The sequence below is a fragment of the Malaclemys terrapin genome, chromosome 9, assembly GCF_027887155.1.
Source record: "Malaclemys terrapin pileata isolate rMalTer1 chromosome 9, rMalTer1.hap1, whole genome shotgun sequence".
In the NCBI taxonomy this organism is placed as follows: domain Eukaryota; kingdom Metazoa; phylum Chordata; order Testudines; family Emydidae; genus Malaclemys; species Malaclemys terrapin.
The window spans coordinates 91088981-91113891 of NC_071513.1; the positions used below are offsets into that span (position 1 = coordinate 91088981).

Genomic DNA, 24911 nt, shown 5'->3' on the forward strand with positions numbered 1-24911 from the left:
ATGAGGGAAGAAGGGGATGGCTGTGGTAGAGACTGGAGTCAGGAGGGAGGGGATGGGGATGGGGCAGGTAGCAGAAGGGGATGGGGGTAGAGATTGGGGGTCAGGAGGGATGGGAGGGGTGATGCAGAAGGGGATGGGTGGGGTAGAGACTGGGGATCAGGAGAGAGGGGAGGAGTGATGGGGAAAGGGCAGAAGGGGATGGGGTGGAGAGAAGGGGTGATGGGGTAGGGGCTGGGGGCAGAAGGGGATGGGTGGAGTAGAGACTGGGGTCAGGAGGGAGGGGATGGGGCTTGGAGCAGAAGGGGATGGGGTTGAGATTGGGGGTCAGGAGGAAGGGGAGGGGTGATGCAGAATGGGATGGGGGTACAAACTGGGGGTCAGGAGGGACGAGGGGGTGATGGGGCAGAAGGGAATGGGTGGGGTAGAGACTGGAGGCAGAAGGGGATGCAGAGGTGATGGGGCAGGGGCTGGGAGGCAGAAAGGGGTGGGTGGGTAGAAACGGGTCAGAAGGGAGGGGATGGGGGGTAGAGACTGGGGGTCAGGAGGGAGGGGAGGGGTGATGGGGTAGGGGCCAGAAGAGGATGGGGGTAGAAACTGGGGGTCAGGAGGGAGGAGAGGGTAGATGGGGCCGAAGGGAATGGGTGGGGTAGAGACTGGTCACAGAAGGGGATGAAGGGGTGATGGGGCTGGGGGAAGAAGGGGATGGGAGTGGAGAGAAGGGATGAAGAGGTGATGGGGCTGGGGGCAGATGGGGGTGGAGAGAAGGGGTGATGGGGCAGGGGCTGTTAGGCAGGCAGGGTGAGAGGGGAGTGGAGGAGCAGGGCGGGCAGAAGGAGACAGTCTGTGTGAACAGACAATGGAGCAGGGGCTTCTCCAGGCTCCCACTCCCCGCAAGGGTCACTCCACAAACACCCCCTCCCGGCCGCCTCCCCCGCGCCCAGCTGGGTTCTGCGGGGGGGGAAGCATGGGCGCCTGGCCCGGGCGGCTCCACGGCGGGGGCGAGGGCAGGGGGCCGCGACGGGCCAGGCGGGGACTTTGCTGGGCGCTGAGGACGGCCCCAGGCGGGGCAGCTGCCGGACGGACAGCGGGCTGCCGAGCGCGTCGGGCCGGCGCAGCGGGTCCCTCCCTTCGCCCGCCCCCCGTTCACCGCCCGCCTCTCTTCTCTCGCGGCTGATTTTTTTTCCACAGTAGCTGCTACTCCAGACTGTATGGTAGTGTGGGCTGGTCGCAAGTCCCCATGTGGTCCCGACATCATTGACATGGCGGAATCCCCCTGCGAGCTCTCCTGGTAGCCCCCGCCGCCCGCCGGGCTCTCACCGGACTGCCTGCCGAGGACGGGCTCGCCGCGCCCGGGCCGCTCACCCCGCCCCCGTTTCAGCCCCTGCGAAGGTAAGGCGGCGTCCCTGGCCCGGCGGCGGAGCGGGGCAGCCCCCGGCGGGGCTCACGCCGAGTCCCCGCGGCTGCAGCCGCCGGGAGTTGGGGCAGCACAAGCGGAGTCCCCGGGGTTAGTCTGTGGCTCCCCCCACCCACCCGTTTTGTTTCGGCGGGGAAGGGCCGAGGCAGGGCGGGGGTGGGCGCGCCGCGCACCCCGCTTCTTGGAGCCGGGGGCTTGCACGGAGCACGGGAAGCGGCAGCACTTTGCAGAAAGTTTCCCCCATTTGCCGGTGTCGGGAGGAGAGTCAAGCCAGCTTGGTCCTCGTGCTCCCCCCCCGGATTTATGCACCCCCTTATCCCTCTGACCCCCCCCCATCATAGGGCTCGTGTAACGCCCCCATCCCCCACAGCATCCCGGGGGGAATAGACACAGCCGGGACCATCTGTCTGCTCTTGGGGCGGCCCCCCTGTAACCACACGTTGCAGTGCAGAGCGGCGGGGGTGTGTGTGATTTTTTTTTTTTTGAGGGGGAGGGAACGGGGCTCCAGGGTGGAAAGTGGGAATTTTACAGCCCTGGGGGTGGCCGAAATGCTGACGCCTCCTTTCGAGCAGGCTGGTGTCAGGGCTCGGCCTGGGGAGGGGAAGCAGCAGTTTGTTTGGGGGCCGGGAGACACTCCATCAGAGCCTAGTAATCCAGAGAGGCTCCGCGGAGCGCTGCCGGACTCAGCCTGGCCTTTCCCTGCCCCCTCCGCATCACCGCGCCAGCCCGCACTCCCTGCCCCGTCTCCTCTCCTCGGCTCCCCCACCGCCGCCTCCTCGCTCCTTTCTTTGATAGTCAGCCTGCAATGGCAATCTGAGCCGGAATGGAAAATCGGCTTTAAACTTGGAAGAGGTTTTTGTGTGTGTGTGCGGGGGGGAGCCTCCCTCCCTCCTCCCCAGCCTCTGGCTCCCTGCAGGAGGAGCTGTGTGTGTGAGATTAGAAGGGAGGTTGGAAGTCTGTGCCCTGAGGCTGGGTTTGGGAGCAGGAGGCGATGGGTGCGCGGGGGGGGGGGAGAGAACCTCCTCTCTGCGGCCAGCACGTACTGTCTGGCCCCTCTGCCCGGCTTGGGGAATGTCACCCGGGTGAAGAAGCCAAGGCTCCTCCTCGTTGCACCAGCAGAGTCTCCAGCTATCTACAAACTCTTTCCAAAATGTCTGGATCCAGGGGGCACGTTGGAGAAAAAGAGAGCGAGAGACAGACAGACCGACCCAGGCAACATCCTCCCCCTCCCGAGCCTCCCTCCCAGAACCCCTCCTTTGCTGACACCACTTTGTAAAGAAAAAATCCTGGAAACTTTATTTCTTCTGCCAGACACCTTTAAAAATGGCACGTTCCCAGGAGAAAGAGCTTGAAAAATATCATTTCTTTAAAGTTTATCCTCTTTCAAACTCAGCTTAGCTCTTTTCCCCTCACTCCTGTCAAATATTTCATTTATATACTAAGGTTTTGGCTAAGGTTGTGTGGTCTGGAGTTTGAAGTAAGGAGCAATTCATCCCACCCATATTCTTTAGAATTTTTTTAAAAATTGTTACACATAGGCTTAATAATAATAATAAATATAACTTGCATTTTTAATAGCACCTTCCCTCTGAGGATCTGTAATCACTTTAAGGAGATAGTGCTGCCCTATCTCTATTTCACAGATGGGGAAATGGAGGCACAGAGTGATTACGTAACTTAAGGTCCCACAGAGAATCAGTGCCGTAGTTGGGAACAGATTTCAGGTTTTCAGGTTTCCTGGTTCCCGTGCCTTCATCATATTCGTTCTACCCTCTAACTGTTTACCTTGCTGAGAAGCCTAGTGTAGACAACAGTTAATAATGTTGTTTAAAAGGTGTTAAACACTGTCTACGCTAGAGTTTAACAACATGTTAGCTATCATGCTTTTGAACGTGACCTATTTTCCTAGTCTAGACATGGGCAGAGTACTGGCTGGACAGCCTCCCTGGTAAGAGACATGCTATCCCTATCCTCATCCCCCATATCCCACAGGAGTCAGCTGGGTCGGTAAGGTGGATGACTCCTTCTCCTATTAGTGGTAGCGTTCTGCGTCTCTCACCCACTCCTTTCTTACCACCTGCGTGTCTCTGGGCAATAATAGAGGACCTAGTTAGGGAAGTATGCTGTTGTTGCCACCATAAGAGGAAGATATTTCTTGGCAGCATGCCCAGGGTCATTCAGGCTATGAAGTGCTCTTTCCTTATACCCTGTTCTCAGTGGAGTCTTACACAGAAGCAGCCTGTCACTGCCCTTCTCCCAGTTTCTTCCAATATCAGCTCTGCCAGTCATCAGTCTCAAGGGCTCCGTGTTTTGGTGGTTACATCTCAGAGCCTAATATGACACCGGGTTCTACTGGCCCCAAAGTGCACTGTGTCATTCATTCTAGTTTGGTATGGTTTGAGTAGCTTATGCTCTTAATGTAGCCCAAGGCGTGGAAGCTGAATCAGTTCCCATTTTTGAAGTGGCTCTGCTCATGTGGGTTCATTTGAGGTCATTGCTGGGACATTGGTGAGATTTTTCATACTGTTATCCTATCCACTACCTGGCCAGATAAATGAAGAATGTCAGCTTCCAAAACAGACTGTTATAACTGAGTATGTAGTTTACATATACTCAATAATGACAAATATATTTTGGATGGGAAGCTTGAGGTTTTGTCTGTGGGAAGCTTGCAGTTTGAAACTATCTTTTCAATAATGCTGTCTGTTAATTAAATTTTTAATTGGAAGTGATTGTACTCCGGCTCCCAGTTTCATGAAAGCTCTTCAGGATATGGTAGTAGTAACCACCTAGAACTCAGAATATATCAGAAAGTTCGTGCACATAAATTTTTCATCAGAAGTAAATTACATTAATCTGCTCACTTTATGTCTTCCATCCCCACCCCTAAGGAAAGGGATGGGGAGTCTGGACTTGTGTAAATTTAGGGGGTTAAATTTACACAAGTAAATATATGAAGAGTGTGTGTGCATGAAAATTTAGGGCCCAATTCTGCAAAAACTTACACGTGAGTCAAGTTTTCAGTATGAGTAAATGGTTTCAGTATTGGAACCTTACTTTTAACTTCTACAATGTATATTATTACAAAAAGTAGCACACAGCTGAATACAGCAAATGACTTCGTTCAGCCAAAATTATCTTTGTCTCTCAATCCATTTAACCACCTCTCCCACCCAAGCAAAAGCCTGAGAAAAGAGATTGACCTTTGAGATCAGTACAAGGGCCGGCAAACTCAGAATCTGTCAGACTACCAGGCAAATTAATTCCAGAGTCAAGGACCCTCCACAAAGAATGGTTTGGTATCAGGCCATTAAATCTGGGGACTTGTGTGCCTCTGTAGCTCATAACTGTGTGGTGAAACATACTGCAAGTCAGCAAGACTGAAATTTTCATTGCTGCTGTATAAGTTGACGTGGAGCTGAAGGATTTCTCAAATCAGCAGTTAACTTGCTTAGTTGATCTTCCCTGCACTACAGCTCTTGAGCAACAGGGAATCCTTTTAAACAAGAATATCAGAAGTAGGGTTGTTTATGACTATGGTTTAGTGTCACCGTGTGATCTGCCCCTGGAGACAGAAGGTATGTGGGAAGTGGGAAGTTCTTCAAACAACAAAGTGGAAATTGGAGCCAATAGATACACAACGGTAACAGGCCATCTACAGGCAGGAATGTTTGTGAATTTGAAAATAGATAACTCCTTAAATAGTTTTCCAGTTGAGATGTGTGTGTTAGCATTTTAATAATCAGTTCTAAACATATCCTCCCTCAGCATAACGTACTCTTTATTGGATTACAAATATCCAGGAAAAAAGATAATTTAAATTTATCTGGAATTTGTAACAGCACACTGGAGAGATTAGTTTCCTTTGAGAGCATGCTGTTACATATGCTAAATCTGTGCCCATAATCTGGATGCAAGACCATAGCATTATCAGTATGTTCACTAGAAGATAAGTGCAATCACTCTAAACTTCAGTTTTGCACAAAAAAGCCTGTAGAGTTTCTTAATGATATGGCATTGAAGGACAATTTAAGTTTCCTTTCCTTGTGAAAGGACAAATTGCCATCATACACAGTACTAAAATGTTTAAAGGTTAAAATATACCACTTTTTGAGTGATACACTTTCTGTGTTTAAACTAATTAATAATCTTGTTACAAATAAACTGTACTGTAGATAGAAGGTAATTCACCCCTTCGGTATCTTCTAAGTAAACAAAAGTTGAAAACAAGATCTGCATCTGTAACATAAAAACAGCAAAATGTCAATTTTAACGAAGTATAATATGACTCCTTTTCCAACAAAAATGTATTATAATAGATTCAATACGATATTCTCAAAAATAACAGCATTTTCTGTCAATATACTTTTGTCAGAGATGTAAAAGTCACAGAAACTGCATACCTAGATGTACATTTTGGAATAAGTATAACACTTTAATAATATAACACTTAAGTAGACTATTGTTGTAATTTAATGACAAAAAGCCAAACTTTGAATTTGGTACTTACTCAACTCTGTTCAGATCTATTTATAAACTGAAGTCAATGGGAATTTGCCCAAGATAATGACTGAGTAAGGGCAATAGGATTTGGTCCCAGAAGTGTATATTGTAAATGTTTTTGTGATAGATTTCGGTAAAATATAGCTAGAATTATCTTTATGAAGGACTTAAAATGAAAGTTAAAAGGATCCTTAATTTAAGATGCTAATATTTTAACTATATCATATTTAACTACATATATTTAATAACTATGTGGTAAGTTTATAAAAGAATTAGAGCAAATTAAAATACTTTGCAACTTCTTAAAATTACCTATTAGTGTATTATTGTTAGTATTTACTTGCATGTAAAATATTCTATGTGCAAATCATGGCAATTAAATGGGGGATGCTAAATACAGTTGGCTAAATTTTGCCCTTATATGCATGTGTTGTTCTCAGTGAAGCATTTGAGGACAAAAATTGACTCTTGCAGCTTTCTGATGTATGTGAAATTTGGTATGCTGCATATCTTATTTGTGTTAAAAGTACATATGAGCTATTGAAACTTAAACACACTTTCCCCCTTGTCTACTGAATTAGAATCAAATAAGCTAGAAACAGGATTGGAGAAGATTATAGATTTTCTATGATCACTAATTTTTCTGTTAAATTATATCCTACAATCTGTTATGAAACTCACAAGCCGTTGACAAATAATGTACCCTTGTATTTGTCAGCTGTTAGCTGCATAAAAATACATGTTATAGTTACTGTATAGAAAGTATTCCCTATTTGCCTTTCTGAGTAATACTGACTTATAATTATAGTGGCATGCAGTTATTGGTGAATGATGGTTACCATTTGGGATAATCTTCCATTTACTAAACTGAAATCATTACAATGCCATCTTATCAGAGTGACTTACCAAACATAAATCTAACATTATGAATAATAACTGTGTTGCTTTTTTTCTTTGGAGAAGGCAAACAATGCAGCTAATATTGACATCCACTATCCAGGCACCTCCTATTGCATTTGAGCCGGATTCATCAATGGTGTAATTTTGTTGACTTCAGTGGAGTAATGCCAACAATTAATTTAAACGTTTCACTTTGCATTTTTGCTCATCATAAAAGATGAACATGGGAATTCTCTGGAATCTATAGGCTATATGACTCCTTGCTTTCTCTACTCTGTGATTTAAGTTCTAGGATGTAGTTGTTCCCTTGCTAAAGAGTATAACTTTCCTCTCCTTATGGTTATATGACGTAAAGCTGCTTTATATAGGAGTATATGGAATTTTTTTGGAATGGTCTATCTAACACTTAGTTTGAATACGTGTATTAGACTCTCAGGGAAGAATGAATTATAAACAAGGAGTATGTTTTGTCTCTAAAAATGTGCTTTATGCTTTCGGAAGTATGCTTCATGAAGCATATTTTGAAAAGATAAGTGAGAGAAATGGCTCTCTGTCAAGAAGCTCTTGGAATGTCATGGAACAGTCTCCCTCATCCCTGTAATCTAGTCGGCAAAACTTCAGACACATCCCACTTAATGAGTTTTTAGCCAGTTTTGTCAGGGCCTGGCATAGGAGTGGTAACTTTACTGTAGTAACTTTTTTTAGTCCTCCCCTCCTGCTTCCTGTAATGAAGCACTAATATTCAGTTACATTATAGAACAAAGCAAATTCCACATCTGTTGATCTCCATGTTTTTGTAGTATTGGTTAGTTAAGCTGAGACCTGCTTTAAGGTGTGATGGTAGAGCTCCTGACCCTGGAAGCAGAAGCTGAATTACAATGGATAGGTTTTGTTTTGGGATTCCATCTCATTGATCCATATTTAGTGCTTGATTGCTTAGCTACTTGCACCCATGCTCATGTATTATGATGCCATTGTCGGGAAAGTACATGCCTGTTTTATGACAAAAGATGAGTGTCAGAGGGCAGCCTGGATAACGTGGTAAGTAACTTCACTTGTAGGAAGTTTGGTCTCTGGCCTGGGTGCCTCATTAGTGTCACGTGCCTCTTGAGTGTTATTTATCAGTGTAGAGTAATAAAACAAGAAAGGAAAGGAAGATAATGCCTTAAAGTATCCATGAAAGCTGTAAATAGATTTCCTGTTAGGCAGTATCCAGGAAATCAAATAATGTGAGGTGTCTAAACAGACGTGAGCAAAGAAAAATGCTTTCAGGAATTCTAGTTTAGAGCACAGATATAGCATGTAATAGCACCTACATACAGGGTCAGATCAATAGAGCAAAGATGACAGAGCCCAAAACAAAGGTTTTGGATTTCAGACTTGTGTGAGTAAAGTTAGACGCCCAAATAACTGTCTTAGATACGTATCTAACAATGTAAGTTTGAAAATCAAGCCCGAATTGTGCATTTGCACTTGGAAGTGAGGATTGCTGCTAAGTCTCATGATTTTGGGTGTCTTTTCTTAAATCTTGAGTTCCCAAAATCTTGTTATTATTTGAGAATCTCAGCTTTCATTTCAATGAAAAAAAAAAAAAAAGTTTGAAAATATGAACCCCAAAGACTCCCAAATCAGAAGGCAGATAAAAAGAACCCAGTGTTTGTTTATTTTTTAAATCTCATGATTTTTTTTAAGCCAAACTCATGATTTTGTATGGCATGACTTGTGACTTTTGAATGTTTGGACTTGGCAATACTGAAAAAACCCAGCAGTAGGGGATTATCCTTGATTAGACCCATTATTCTCTGCTTGGTACTAGTTTATGTAGTGAAAAAGATACAAAGTACATAGTGGTTCTGTGAACTTACGCATCACCTCTGAATTTAACCCAGTAAGTTACACAGTGATAAGTAGGTCTAACGGGGTCCAGGTTGGTATAATTTATGTGCCATAGGGTTGGGAGAATTTTTGTAAACTGCACCAACTGCACTCTCCCTCTGCTGTCGCAGGTCTGTCTGCGTCCGGGCCACTTCAGTGGCTGTGGGCTCCTTTCCATCTGCCCCCTGCCCCCATCACTGGCAGGCAGCCGACTAGCTGAGAAGGGTGGTGGTGGGGGAATAAACCTGGTACTGTCAGGGCTCGGGGAGGGGCACTGCGGTCCGGAGCTGGGGGAAAAGCATCTCTCACTGCCGCAGCCCTGAGCACTTGCGTGGCACTTAATAGGCAGCTGTGCAGTCGCTCAGCTTAGAGGGAACTCAGGTCTTGACATATGTTCACAAAAAACCTGTGTAATTTCCTGCGTGGGCAGTCGGCTACAGTCATGTTGTGTGTGAGCCACTGAGCCCTTCCTGGTGTTCTCACATTGTAAGAGTTATTCCTGAGGGCATTCTGTGCCAAAAAATTAAAACTTCTGCGCACAATATTCTAAAATTCTGCAAAATTCTGCAAATTTTATTTGTCAAATAAATGTGGAGGCTGTAGCATGGCATTGGAGAGCACAGACCACTGGAGAGATCACTAGGAGATCACTGTGTATCCCTTACCCCTTCCCACCCAGGACACAGACTCAGCAGTGTGGCTGCACACAACCCTGACATAGTGCAAGGACCGGGCCTGCCCCAGAAACATCCCAGGGCCCTGCCCCTCTGTGCCAAGTGCACCAGGTGTGGGCAGGCAGGCTCAACAAGACAGGATCCAAGTGTGGAGAGGCTTAGTGTGGGGGGATCCAGGTGTGAGTTGAGAGGGTTCTGTGTGGGCAATCTGGGTACGGGCAGCTCAATGGGGGAATCTGGATACGCGAGGGATCTGGATGCACACGGGCTTGATGGGGGGTTCTGGGTGCAATGATAATTGGACTCTGCGGTGGGGTGTAGGTGAAGGTGGTTGGAACTAAGTAGGGGTGGTCCAGGTGCAGGGGGAGAGGGGCTCATGGGAGGAGGGAGTTCTGAGTGTGGGGGAGTGAGGCTCGTGGGAGGATCTGGGTATGAGGGGGTCTGGATGCATGGGGGTTGGGTGGATGAGGGAGCAGCTCCCTGTACAGGGATACCTCCCCCTGCAGTTGAGGAGTGATGGGTGCAGGAAGTGTGTGTGTGGGGGCAGCTGGGGAGTTTGCAGAGCTTCCTACAACTAGGGGAGAAATCTGGGGGTGGGTCTGACCCTGTCCTGGATGCTGTGCAGGGGAAGAGGAAGTGCTGTCCTCCCTAGCCCAGCTGGGACTAACAGCTGAGCCTGGCGCAGGGTAGGAGCCACTAGCCGGGTCTTCCCCAGTCCCACCCTCTGCCCCACAGTGATTTACCTCTCTGCCAGCTGCCCTGGGCACTCAAAACATATTGCTGTTGTGGCTTCCCTTTGCTTCCCTGTCAGAAGGTAATTTTTCTGTGGGGAAGCAAAGAAATTTGCAGGGACTACAAATTCTGCACATGCACAGTGGTACAGAGTTCCCCCAGGAGTAAAGAGTGGTCCTGAGTATGTCAGCTGCTTGTGCCACTTTTGATATGGGTCTGGGGGAGAACTAGCTTCCTGTTTGACAGTGTGGTTGGGTAGCCAAAACACCCATGGTTGATTGTGTTCCATACACATCATATAATGTATGTCTGGATGCACGATTAATAGTTTGCATCTAGCAAACTAAGTTTAGGTTCTAAATTCAGTTCCATGAATGGAGATACTATGGTGGTGGGTGCTATAGAAAACCTTAAGTAAGCAGGTAGCTAGAGGACAACTTTTAAGAAAGGAATTATAGTTGATGATTTGTGTTACTGTATGGTATGTCTGCTCATTGAACAGGTTGATGTTTTTTATACATTCCTCCTTTGTCCTCCAAAACCCCTTCTGGATGTGTGGAGGGGATGAGGAGGTTTTTACAAGTCCTTGCTGCCACCCAGAGAATTTTCCCTCCATTCACTTTTTCCATTTAGTTCTCCCACATTTAGTTTGTTACCCACTTGAGGCAGAAACTGTGTCTTCTCTTTGATTGGACAGTAACTTGTACAACAGGAGTTATAGATTTGATTGCCATACAAATAATAATAATAATTAATAAAAACAGCCTGTGTTATGTTCAAATTGTGGTGGTGTTTTTTAGCACAGACGTGCTAGACACACTTCCTTCTGGAGCTTATGAATTTGCCAGAGATGTCTTAATTGACTGACCTAAAGCTCTTCCTCCTCCTCCCACAGGTGTAGGGATGAATGAACTGTCAGTACAGAGGGGTGGGGCTATTTACCAACTGCCTACAGTGTTAGTGGCTTTTGAGGTGGTATATCTGGCCAGGGCTATGACCTACATAACAATGATTGTCATGGCCCCATGGCCCCTGACTGCCAGCGAAACTGTGCTGGGGCAGGGAAGACGGAGGGGGGGATGGAGGGGGAGTACTTTCCTACCAGATTTAGAAAGAGCCACTTTCCAGTGTGGTCCCACCACGCCAGTGGAGGAATTGTTTCCTTTCATAGTCGTTGCCTCTTGGCTGAATTGCCTTCCCCCACCCCCATAATGTTTTTTTGCTTTATAGAGGGCACGGCATTACCTATTGTGGGTCTCTGACATCTAATTGTTTTTTATAATTGGGGTGGAAATACTGAAACCTTTCTAAGTGAATACATTTCAATAAGTAGAGTGATTGCAGTGTGAAGAGTTGGGTAATTAATGTGGCATGATAGTTCAAAATAAATTGGAACTTTCTGACACTGTGGACGGGTTAAGCTATAGCAAGGGCTGAAATTACTGACTAATGTTATCTTGTATGATAAAAACAGAAGCTAGGAATGCACTTTGAACTAAGTTTGTTGTTTCAGCTAAAAATAAATTTGTATGACACTATATGATAGTATAACATGCTCATTCCTTTGTAGCAATTCTATAGGAACAGTTGCATTGCCAGATGGAACCTGATTTACTTTTTACTGTGTTTGCTTACTGAACGTTCCGCAGCTTGGATAGTGAAACTATATTGGTCCATTTCAGTCAGTTGCTATTCAATTTAACTTAGCAGGTGCTAACACAATGTTGATGTGTCTGGGTTTCCAATACTTCAAGGGAATACTTATTTCTATAGTTTATTTTAAACCCCCTCTTTCCAGTCACATAAAATTAATGAAAGTCTTTCTATTCAAATTAGATTTTGTAAAATAATTTTTAAACAAAACCTGTTGGGGCTGAAAATGCTACTTTAATTCACCATACAATAGTTATGGGTGGTTGGGCTGGAAGGCTGTTGCTTTAACAAAGGTGAGAAATTTGTTCCTATTCATTTGCACCTCGTGTAGGATGACAACAAGTTTTTCAAATGCCAGTTTCCACTGAGTCATCTCTTGAGTTCAGTAATGGGGCACTGCTAGCTGTTGTCAAGTATTCTGCATTGGCAGATTGACTAGGGAACTTGTTGTAAGGGCTACCTTGAAGAGGACTGTTGCAAGCGTTATTTTGTAATGGTGGAAAGTGTTTGTCTGAAAATACTGTATCTCAAAACAAAATGCATTAAAGGAAGTAACTGTTTATCTTATTCTATATTAAAAAACAAAGCATTCTTCCTTCTGCTAATGAGATGTTTCCATCTGTGGGACCATCATGTGTTTCAGTGGATTGCTCCATCTAGCTTATTCATTAATCAAGCACACATCTGATAGAGTTGTTCTTTTTCCATGTACAGTCAACCGAAAGAGCAGCTGTTCAGTCATCTTTACTATGCAGTGATACTATTATTTATTATTTGTTTTATGGTAGCACCTAGAGACCCTAGGCAGCCTCAGAGTCCCAGTCTTCTAAGGATTCAAGAAAAAAGGGGCCCTCTCCTGAAGAGGTAATGATCTAATGACTGTACTAACTGAGATTTAAAAAACAAACATGCATTTAAATAGGCCAGCTCTATGCAGATATAGCTGTTTTAGATTTATATCTTATTTATAAAAAGAAAAAAATACAAATGTCAAAAGTGTCTGCTGGCCATTTACCTAGACATAATCAATTGATAAGTTTCCAATAGGCATCAGTTAGAAGTAGGGCTTGAAGAGAGATTTGCAAGTGGGGCAGTGGTTTTTCTGATTAATTTGCCGAGGGTATTCCTTGCATAAGGAGCAGCGTAGAAGAAAGTGGTATTGCTTGTGGGACTAGTGAACAAATTGATATGGAAGCGGGCATCCTTGGTAGAGTGGGGGGCAGGGGTTGCTTCACAAGTGGATAAATAGGAAGGAGCTAAGTTGTAAAGACCAGAAATTTGCACGTGATCCTGTGGGGATTTTGGGGATGAGTGGGAGAGCAGGGGAGAACAATGTGGTCAGAATGACTAGACAAGATACTCTTCACAGTGTTTTGAATGGACCTGAAGGGAGTGAGTTGGGTGTTAGGGAGAGTTAAGTGGAGAAGGTTTCAATAGTTGTGTTTTAGTAGTAGGAGACAGCAGATGATGGGTTTCTGAATAGCAGTGTTAGCTGTTTGGACAAATGGAAAATGATGTATTTTGGAGATCTTATAGAGGGGAAAAAACAGCAAAATTCGGATATGGCCTAGATGTGTGGGTCAAGACAGAGGTTGGAGACAGGACACCCAGGTTTTGCTCTGGGTGGCAGGGAGGTGCATAGTGTTGCCAACAGCGAGGGAGAGTGGGGAGATGAGGAGTTAAACTTACGTCTGAAATTAAACTTCAAAGTACAAATTTCAGGAGGTGTTGTCAGAAAGGGACTCGAAATGCTTTACACTGAGTTTGTAGAGCTGAACATCCTTTTTTTTTGTTTTTTCCCCCCTTTAAATAAGTGACATTTCTTTAGAAGAAAGAAGAGGCATCAGAGCCACAAAGAGGGTACTGTTACAAGAACAGTTTAAAGAAAAAATGGGATCTTAAATCCTGTGCAGTGCAAAATGATTTGTTAGTTTAAATGAGTGCTCCACTAAGGAGAATCAACTTTTTATGCTCTACTTCTGCATGTTTTCAGCTGTCTTTGGAAAAATACAAACCTGTTTTCTGTTGGAAGACAAGAAATAAGTAGATGTCCTGGACATAAAGACAAGGATTAATTTTGTCAGTTTAAAAATTGAATATATTGCCATTTAGATTTGTTACAGTATATCTCATTGTGCCAAAACAGTGGAAATTCTTGATCTAGATTATTATAGGTGCTCCGGTAGTCTCAGTAATTCATTTTTATCTACTCTGAGGATCAGAGTACAACAGAATTTTTTGAGAATTGTCCATGTGCTTATGAGTCTTCCTGCTCTTATGTTGGAACAGCTGTTACCTGTGTCACTTCCTTGCACAATGCTTGATTTAACATCCTTAGGCTATGTTTGTCAATAAAGTAAAAGAGCAAATAAAAAAGGTGCTTCATATCAGCTGAATCTCAGTAGAGAGCAACTTATATGTCAAAAATAAAGTGACTGCTGTTTTCATATTTATGTGGACTCTAGAAGTGTTGTGTTAACATTCAGGAAATGTCACAGTGGATCTGTAATGGTGTCTCAAGTCATAGAAGTTATCAAGACTATTTCCTAGCATTCCACCATTGCATCCTCACCCCAAATTCTGGATTCTTTCAGTACAGAAATCAGCAGTGTACCTCCCATGAATGTCAGGACTGGTAGCTGTCTTAGACTGCCATATTACTAACCACTCTTGTGCTATACCTGGTTTAGTTTAATACTGCTTTTGTCTCTAGGACTTGATCCTGATCCTAGTGACTCCAGTAGGAGGTGGTATTTTTGCTTTGTTTTGTAACCTCAAAGGAAATAGGATTGTGTCCTTCACGCTTGTGGATCCTCAGTTGATTGTATCCATTGGCCTGGTTGGGTATGTCACCCTGCAGCATGTTCGCTGATCAGCTTTTTTGTGCAAATGCTCCATAAATGTTGTTCAACTATTTACCTGTTCATTCACCTTCCTATCCACCCACTCACTGGCACGCACAAGTCCACAAAATGTCAAAAGTCATGGACATTTATAAAAGCTCATGGGGAAATAGTGGTCTCTGACTCCTGAGAGCTGAATGCAGTATTGTTATAGCTGTGTTGGTCCCAGGATATTAGAGAGCAAGGTGGGTGAGCTGTAAACTCGAAAGCTTGTCTTTCTCGCCAACAGAAGTTAGTCCAATAACAGATATTACCTCATCCATCCTGGAGAGCTGTTACAGATAGGCAGACTTAGTATAGCTAGGTTAAAATCAACACCCCATCAAAATCCAGTAAACTCATAATTCGGGCTAGTATTAAATCCATAACTCACTTTGCTGTATGCAGGTACCTGAGCTACAGCAGTTTACACAGACTATCAAATTGGTTTGTGCTGAGGCCCTCCCTGATGTAGGATTGTTGTGTGCAGTGTTCTTAAGGTGCAAATGGGGAGCTAAGAAAGAGTGTGAGCCTCAGCTATGAATTTCCAATTTTAATTTCCAGTTTAAGGTTAATCCCAAACTTTTTTAACTGTGATTTGTGTGTTTAAATGTGTTTGCTTTTGCTTTTTAACTGCTACTCAAAAAGTAATTCTGGTGGAAGTTAGAGAAGAAATGTTCAACATGCATATTATTTTCTTCATCTTTTGAATGATAAAAATGCAGATATGTCTTCAAAGGAATGGAATATGCTTTTATGTTTTTAAAAAGTATAATATCTGACTGTAGTTGTTATTTTAGAGACAGTATGGTTGCCTGACGCGTAGGTACTGGAGTCTCAATTTATTTTTTTTAAACTTGATAGAGCCACAGAAAACTGATCTGTTAAACAATATATAAGAGCAAAGTCTTGTTCTTGTTTTTATCAACCTGAATTTAGGGCCAAATTTTTGGCCGCACAATGTGGGCCCAACCTGCATTTGTGCACACAAATGGGTTTTTCCAGGGTCTGTGTTCATTCTTGCAAATGCATGACTTAGAACCACATTTTTAATTATGGGTATAAGTCACACATTCAAAAAAGTTTTGGCCTGATCCTTGTTGTCATTTAGCCATGGAGTGAACAGGATGGAACTGTTCAGCTCATTGACAGATTATTGATATTATAGAGTCTAACAACTTCATTATTTCACTTTCACTAAGTCCACTATAGTAAAAATGGTTTGGATATTGTTTGCATGGGTACTGTTTTAAAGATATTTTTCTAAATCAAATAATTTGACTATTATGGGTCAGATTTTCTTCTGTAGTAAGTGGACACAGTTTCATTTGTTTCCATTTATGACAGCAGAAAATTTGGCTCTGTATCTACATCCAAAGTCTCCAATGGGTTAAAAGAAAGTGAGCCGTCTCTGGAGTTTAGGAGTTCTAAAATAATGAGCCTTTAAACTTTTAAAATTGCTAAATTTATAAATCCCACTCTGGTTTTAGTATAAAACCATTCTCTCCCAAACTGACATTGTTAATGCCATCGTTTAGGCTTTTGCAAATTTTTATGGCTGGAGATATAACAAACCTCAAAAAAACCTAGAGCCTCATAAACAGCGCCCCTATAAAAAGAATTCAATAAGACACCATCAGTGCTACACCATGCCATTATTATTACATTAGGATAATAAATCCTGTTAATAGGTAAGGAGCTCATGGTTGATTCAGATTTTGTCACTGTACATTATGTTCCAGCTTTGATTCATGAAAGTCTAACAATTTGATTCTTCTAATGTGATTTCACATGGAACACCTGGAATTGCTGCTGGTGTACCATAAATTGCATGATATTTGAAGTGTTCGGTAAAAAGAAATAAAGGGTCAAATTCTGTAGTACTTAATGGAGCAAAACTCCCACAGAACTTGGTCCAAAATAAGGGGGGGAAATGACCCAAACTGTTAAATAAATACTCTGCCTGCACTTAAATAAAACAGATTTGATGTTAGTTTCTCATGCTTCTGGGGTAATTTACTTGTTTGATTAGGTTCTATTGAGTTTATGGCTGGGGATATTTTTGCTATTCCATAAACTGTTCTAACAGGTTTATATTTTTGCTGACTTGGCCAGTTCATTGGTGCTTATCATAATAACCAAACAGAAGATACATGTCTTGGTTCTGTCTGTCTGTCTGAGACTTATTTAGACATAGAACATGCACTGTAACTCATTTAAAATCCATTAATCACATGGAGATATGTTACAGGTGGCAATGGTTGCTATGCAGAGCCGTGACAATGGCTGTGCTTGCTGGCAGTGTTGAAATGGAGAGAAATCATGTAGCTACATGATTTTCTTACTGTTTTTATAAGATTTTATATGGGCAACATTTTATCAGCTATATTTCCTTTCTCCCTAGATGATCTTAGCAGGAGCATCCAGATCTGTTAAACTGCTTTGTGCAATGGCTAGGAAATGGTTATATTTGTGCAAGTTATGCAGCCCTACTGCAAGGACCTGTGTGGGCAATATAACCAAAGGGATCTCTGATCTTTTTCACAGCAGTGATTGTCTAGTTCTGGATAATAACACAAGATGCAAGAGTGAGCCAGGTCATTGAGAAACTTCTGTAACCACAATCTGTTTACCATTTAGAGATGACTACATTTTGATTTTCAGTGTTGTCAGAATAGCCTGCATCAAGATGTCACTGGGAGTTGTTGGATTGGTCTTCAAGGACAATGTTTATATATAAACATCAACAGTTTTATTTCCTCTTCATATTTCTTGCTCATTCAGTAAAAGAAATATCCTAGACCTTGAGCAAGCTGCTGTATGACAGTTTGTTTCTCCAGTTTGCCAACTGTTGCACAGTCTTTCTGTTGGCAATGCTATTGTTTTAAATATCTTCTCTGCGCCAACTTCGTGTCCTTTATCCAGCTAGCCAGTAAGTTGTTTGGGACACAGCTTATTAAATGTGACATACCTTAAAGTGTCATGTTGGCTACGAGGAGACAAAGCAAATGGGGTTACTGGTACTAGTCTGCTCTGCAAACGGAAATAGAAAAGATAGGAGAGGTAGAACATGGAGGGGTAAGAGCGAGAACGTGTAAGCAGAAGCAAGATGAAGGGAGGGAGCAGTCTGAGAATAGAGAGCATAGCACCATTTCTGATCAATGGGGGGGCTGGCGTTTTTGGAGCACTTTTGATCTGTTGTGTTAGGGATTGATAATTACAATAGTACAAGATCCATGATAAGCTGTAGATAGTTTCTTGGACAAGTGCCAAAGAACCCCTCTCCTAAACTGATGGGCCAGTGGTAATTTTAAGGTTTCATATCTTCCTCCCTGTCAGACTTGGAATCAGATATTATATACCATTGGAGAGTTAGAAATGCTGTTCCTATTCTCAGGTGTTGTGTCTGTATGGCAGTGAAAAGTGCTTCCTTTGGGGCACCAGACACAATTTTGAGACTGTTGGCTTGGTGAACCTGTCATCATTTAAGAACCTACAGTATCCTGTAAATGAAATATGGACAAACCTATTAACATCCTGTCTCCTATGTGACTACAATTGGCTTTGCTCAAAGGTGACATTATCACTGTTCAGTTTTAGCATTGAGGATAGGGCAGATTTATTTGGAAACACTTTGTTTTTACTGCATCTGTAAAACTCCGGTGAGTGCTGGATAGGATATGAGTTGCTCCCTTCTGGCTATGCATTAGCAATGTGGCAGTTACTGATCTGTCAGTTTACTTTGAGAAGGAATTACATAAATTTTGGCCCAATGCCTGGTCTAGCTCCAGATGGTCAGGAAAGATTTTGTATTCAAGTCAGAAAGTATATTGGAACTGCAGGCTGGATCGGTCCACTTTTCTCCTCTTCTATCCTCTGCAGAGTTATTTTTCTATTAATTATGTGAAAAATGGTTGCCTCAATTCATTGCCTTGACTGCTCAGCTGTGCCCAGGCTCAAGGAAGTAGAAGGCTAGTGCGTGAGGCCTACCTCTTTTCAAATTTTTTTTTTTTTTTTTGCTGGTGCCTCCTCTAATAGGGCCATGTTGGATGGAATGTTTCTGGTTCTTCAACGAAGTGTATAAGACCCAGATTGTCAAAAGTATTTAAGCACCTAAATCCCCTGAAGATGTGGGATTTAGTTGCATGACATGAGATTAAAGGTGTTTCTCTGAACACTGGATCAGAGAGAGATGAAACTGCATACAAGATACCATTGAGAATAATTATGTTTAAAGATTTCAGGATGTAAGTGTTGAGAAATACTTTTTTTTTTTTTACACCCACAGTCAAAACATTTTTCCTTGGGGGGAGAGGGGGCGGAAAGGCATTTTTCACCAGGAAACTTTAAAATGTGTTTAGGGTGTATGTGAGGGTATGGTGCTTTTTGTTTTTGTCTTAATTTGGTCTCAAAATTCAGATTATGCTCTGCATTTAAATACTGGATGCTCACACACTATGTTCCATTGCAATGCTATTCTAACCGTTTATTAATGTAGGAAATTTGAAGATTATTAAGAAAGTGTTATTTCATTTACACTTCTGTACCCATGGTTACACATGGTGTTAATATGAACACACAGACAGGATCTTCATGTGCCCTTGGTTTTTGTAGATTGCGCTGGTTGACAGACACAAACAATTTAGTGAACATTTAATTAATATCTTCTGTATGATTCTTCAGACCCTAAAGCTTGTATCAACTTCTTTAGCAATCCATTCCCTGGACAAATCAAAACCAACTGATAATTTAATTGACCATTTAAAATATATTAAATAGAAATGCAGTCCCCCAGGTCTCCTGCCACATCTCATACAGTAAAATCAACGCCTTACTGCAGATGGGATGCAGCATTGACCTCGCAGTGGATTGGATATATTAAAGTGATGGATCACATGCTTCTTCTCTAAAGAAACTAAAAGGACAGACTACTGTATCTATTTTCAAATTTGGTACCGTTTAGTATAGATCACTGAGTTTCAGTTCCTAAGTCTTTAATTTTAAGTAGAACAGAATTTGCTTTTCTGTTATACCTACCATGCCCAAGATAATCTGAACATATATTCTATTTTTGTATTAGGATTTTTTCATTTTCCTATTTAAAAAAAAAAAAAAAAAGGTTGACTTGAGTGTGAAGGGGAAACAGTGAAGCTGACGTTATTCAAAAGTGATGTCATGCTCAAAGTAGGCAACCAGGGTAGAGGGAGAAGAGAGAAATAAAAAAATATTGTTTTCTCTAATCTTTCAGTTTAGGAGCTACTTGTAACCATAATAGGTGAACATTCTAATATGGTTGCTATAGTCTGTTCTAGCCATGATTGGGTGTTGCTGGAGCATTACTAAATATTGAAGGTTGAGATTTTTCAAAGCTGACTAAGAGATTTAGGTGTACGATGACCATCAAAGAGAAAGGGAGATTAATGAGATTTATTTCCCCTTCTTCAGGTCCTTGCACACCTGCAGAATGTTATACCTGGTGTGTGCACAGAGGGAAGCTAGGATGCCTGATGGTATAAAATGACCCCAGTGAGGTCTGGTCAACTGTTATAGCTCTGTTTCGTCCTCCTTCTAGCATTCTTCCTACTGGACAAGCCAGCTTTTCCCTTAGAGCTGGATACATCAACAGAGTTCAGTATCTTTGAAAATATTTCTTGGGCCCTCAGTAGTTAGGATAACAAATATGACCTTTGATTCTCTTTCTTTTGTGCTGAGCTAAGCCATCCTACTGTTGCTTTGTGCAGAATTAGTCAAGTGCAGAAGAACTGTGTCATGTGAAAATGCTAACATCGCTATAGTGCGTGTATATGTCATAGAGAAGTTGCAGAACTGTCAGCAATAAATCATGAAAAAGGGAACCATGCAATTAGAATGGCTGCCTTCTGGGCATGTAAAATTTGCTTTATGTTAATTAGTCATCTTTAAGAATTGTGCATTTCCATTGCTGTTTAATGATCCAAAAATATATTAACTCTATCTGAAGAACATTTGATTTCTTTTTTGTTGTTGTTGCTGTTGTTTAGTACAAATGGTAGTTTAATAAACGAATCTATTTTTATTTGGAACTTACTCAAAATGTGGTAAAGAGGATTATACAATTAATATTTTTTGGTTTTCTGCATATCAACTGATAAATAGTAACATCTAGGTTTACAGGCATGTTAGAAAAGGGCTTCAGCTTTTTGCCTAATGCCAAAGACTCATATACTTGGGGCTTGTCTACTATTAGCACTTTACAGCGCTGCAACTTTCTTGCTTAGGGGTGTGAAAAAACACACCCCTGAGTGCTGCAAGTTTCAACGCTGCAAAGTGCCAGTGTAGACAGTGCACCAGCGCTGGGAGCCACACAGGTGGGTTTTTTTATAGCGCTGGGAGAGCTACTCGACTACGCAAGCCACATTAAAGTGCTGCCGTGGCAGCGCTTTAATGTTGCTAATGAAAATGTGTCCTTAGATAGTAGAGTACACCTCTACCCCGATATAACACGAATTCTGATGTAACGCGGTAAAGCAGTGCTCCGGGGGGGCGGGGCTGCGCACTCCGGCGGATCAAAGCAAGTTCGCTATAACGTGGTTTCACCTATAACGCAGTAAGATTTTTTTGGCTCCCGAGGACAGCGTTATATTGAGGTAGTGGTGTATATGGGATTATTGTGGCGTTGCTACAGTACTGAAGCTATGCTGGCATAACACATAGTGTAGATAGAGCATACAACTCCTCCCAAAGCAATGATAGGTCAGTGGAAACATTCTTCTGTCCACCTAGCTAAGTCTACACTTACACTTGTGGTAAGGTCAATATAGCTACAATACTGTACTCAGACGGTGTAGATTTTTCACACTCCTGAGTGCTTTAGTTATGTCAAACTAAATGTTAAGTGTAGACCAGGCCTTAGATTATTTTCAAAGAGCTCAAACAATAGAACAGTGAATATTTTCTCCATAAATATGATCCTGCAATCTTGAAGGCAGTGTATGATAGGCCTGAGTAAAGACTGGAGGACTGGATCCAAAGTCATTAACAATGAGTACATTGCCTATTCGCTCCCATTTAGTATGTGAACTTCTGATGTAAATCAGATTACACTGTATACTCTGTTTACATGAAGCCAATCAACATATTTCCATGTTAGTTAAAGAAAAGGTAACCAGGCCAATTTTTTGCGCTCAAAGAATATTTATGATAATCAAAACATCTAATTTCATCTTGCTGAAGAAGTGAAGGGATTTGCGGGGAAATGATATATTCAAAATGATATATTCAAAAAAATTGGAAGGGGTATGATTAATGTGAAATACATTTTACACTAGTTAAGAGTTCGTTGTGGATGCAGACTCACATGTGCACCTCCAAAATAGGAAAGATGTTGATTGAAAAAAATAAAATTGGGTCTTTACAACTTTAGAGTTGGAATGCATAATAGTGAATCACTGTTTATGCTAGCCCCAATACTTTGAATTGGAAAATCAGCACGTACAAGTAAGCAGTAGAAGTCTTATCTAACTAATCGCTTGCGAATCAAGCTGAACTTGCTTTGTTTGATATTGACTCGCAGGGTTCTCTTTCTCTGCAGAAATGCTTGTGACAGTGAGTGGTTAATGTTTCTTGGGCAGAAGAATATGGATTAAATAGTCATGCACTTTTTCATCTGATTTATTCTCTTACAACATGGGAACACAGGATCTTGTTGGCAAATCTGTTTTGTCTGAAAGGAACAGGAAAATAAATCAGTGCAGATGAAGCCAGGTTTCACTTTAAATGAGACAACATGTATTATGCAGTGTTGTTGCAGCCATGTCGATCCCAGGACATTAGAGAGACAAGGTGCGCGAGGTAATACCTTTTATTGGACCAGCTTCTATTGGGGAGAGAGACAAACTTTTGTGCTTACACAGAGCTCTTGTTCAGGTGAAGACAGCAATTGTTTTAATTGTGTCTTTGTATTAATATAAATTGGGAGCTTGTGTTCAGCCATCAGTGCTAGAGATATAAACAAAAGCCAAGCAAACTTCCAGATGGTGACAGAGTCTGGGTATGAGCCACTTAACAGAAATAATTGTGTCTGCCTCTGTACCACTTAGCCATTTACAAAACAGCCATCTTTCCTTGTTTGAGTTTGGACTCTTGTCATTATTAGTGTTTACTTAATTGAAGAGCATGAAGAAGTACAGTGTTGCTGAAACAGAACCTGTGGGATCACTGTTAGAACTCTGGCTAAGATTCCTTGCAAACAAAGTGAGAATTAGCTTGCAAGTACTCCAGGCTTATAGAATGACCAGATGCTCCCCTTTTAGACTTGTATGAACATTTAGCGCGGAATTAACCTTGGCTTGAGTTTGACTTGGACTTGCAAACCAGTGGTGGTTTCATATGCATCTTTTTTTGTGCCAACAAACCTCTTTTTGTTTGCTGTCTGGAACCCTAGTATCATATTGAGGCTGCAGTAATTTAATGCAATTAAAGCGTAAACAGCATTTGCTGGGAAGCATTGGCATGGGGCAAGTCACATGGTATCTTGCATTGTGGTCACTCTCCCTTAACAAGGGTGTTAATTTGCGTCCAGAGTGTTGATAGCATTTTTTTTTTTAATGTGGACACAGATCCCTGAGGAGCTGGACTGACCTATTTGCAGTAGCATCCAAGATTTGCGAGGCATTTTCTAAACATTTAAGAAAGTCTGGAGCTCTCGCAGTCTGCAGACTTGAAACTGATATCACACAGGCCACAATGCAGGCATCATGGAGTAATACCTTTAGTCACCCCTACTGTCTTGGGTAGGCTGTTTATCCCATTACCTATTCATTAGCCAAATTTTAATAGTGATAATATTTGGCTGTTATATAGCACCTCATCAGCAGCTCTCAAAGAACTTTACAAAGGAATAAATATTATCTGCATTATACTGTTAGGGAAACTGAAGCACAGAGAAGTGAAATGACTTGTCCAAAGTCCCAAGCAAAGTCTGTGGCACAACAGTGAATAAAACTCCCAGTCCAGGTCAGACTGCCTATTTTGTTTGCAAAAGTGGAGTAAAATATTTTTTAATTATGGTAATAAATATTTTTAATTAGAGACTGAAACTGTAAGATTTAAATCATATCTTAATCCAACTCTAAACTTCCCTAAGGCTGTGGAGTGGTATTATTCAGTTTAGTATTGTGGGAAAGTTTAGAATTACAATATTGGAATTAGAATCTGAACTTCTCTACAGTTTGATGCTTGGGGGTGGGGGTGTTTCAGGCTTGGTGTCCTAGTTAAAGCCGTGCTGTAATTTTAATTTGAGGAGTGTGTGTGATATATCTCTCTCATTTTTATTTTCTCCTCTTCAAAATGAAAACGACAAGGCACCACCCTCAGGGATCTATAAATGTTCTTTGACTACACCTCTGAAAATGTCTACTAACTGAAGATCGTGCCAAAACGTTAATAAGGCATAAAAGGATGTAATTATTCCACTTTCCTGTGATAAAGAATTACAGTTTGTGTATAGGAAATGTTATGAAAGACAAAAAGCAAATCACGGTGACCCAGTGTGATGATTAAGTTTATAAATGGTAAGAAAAACGATGTTTAATCCTAATAAATGCTAATTCTTTGATGCACAACCCCAGACTAATATCTGGGTCCGGAGTCAACACTGAATGCGCTTATTTCACCGAGAGTGTCACTTGACAGATTACCACTGATCTCCCTTTTTTTCTGAATGAGAAACTTTTTATTATGGAAAATCTGTTGGAGATGAGAGCAAACTGGAGTTTTCATGTTCTGTCAACTGCACTGGCATTTTGGTACCATCATTAGAAATGCATAAAATTGGTGGAACTTGATTTCAGGTGAACTGGTTTTCTGAAGCTCAGGCCAAATTAACTTACTGTTTTTATGGTGTTTTTTAAGTAACATAATTTCTGTTTTTTTCTTGTCAGCTTGGTATCTCATCTGATAATGATACCAATAATTATAACACAGATGTAATGAGTAATACAGAGGTTGGAACAATATTTTTTGTAATATTTTTTCCTGTCGACAGTGAATAGTCCTAGTAGTTTTTCCTCTCACTTTTAATATTTTAAACAGTGAGTTTTATTTGTTCTAATTGAAATAGATAACAGGAATTGCTGTACCAGATCAGACCCAAGGTAGGTAAATTAGGCTGAAATTAGTTTTCCTATAGTAACTCTTTTGATAGTTATGGGCATAATTCAAGAGTCTCATTGGCTGACGTGACTGAATGTGTGGGGCTATTTTGACCGAATGTCTGAAAGTAAAACTCCTAGTTGATAA

The 24911-nt window shown here is 41.9% G+C and overlaps 1 protein-coding gene across 2 annotated transcripts in view; it reads left to right on the forward strand.

Moving 5' to 3' along the window:
• Nucleotides 1–1134: 1134 nt before the first annotated feature.
• Nucleotides 1135–24911, forward strand: part of FNDC3B (fibronectin type III domain containing 3B) — a 371221-nt gene continuing 347444 nt past the window's right edge. Inside the window, exon 1 of one of the 2 annotated variants that reach the window (XM_054039466.1) lies at nucleotides 1135–1389. The gene's annotated coding sequence lies outside the window, so the exon portion shown is untranslated. The remainder of the gene's footprint in view (nucleotides 1390–24911) is intronic. The other variant, XM_054039465.1, reaches the window with a different exon arrangement.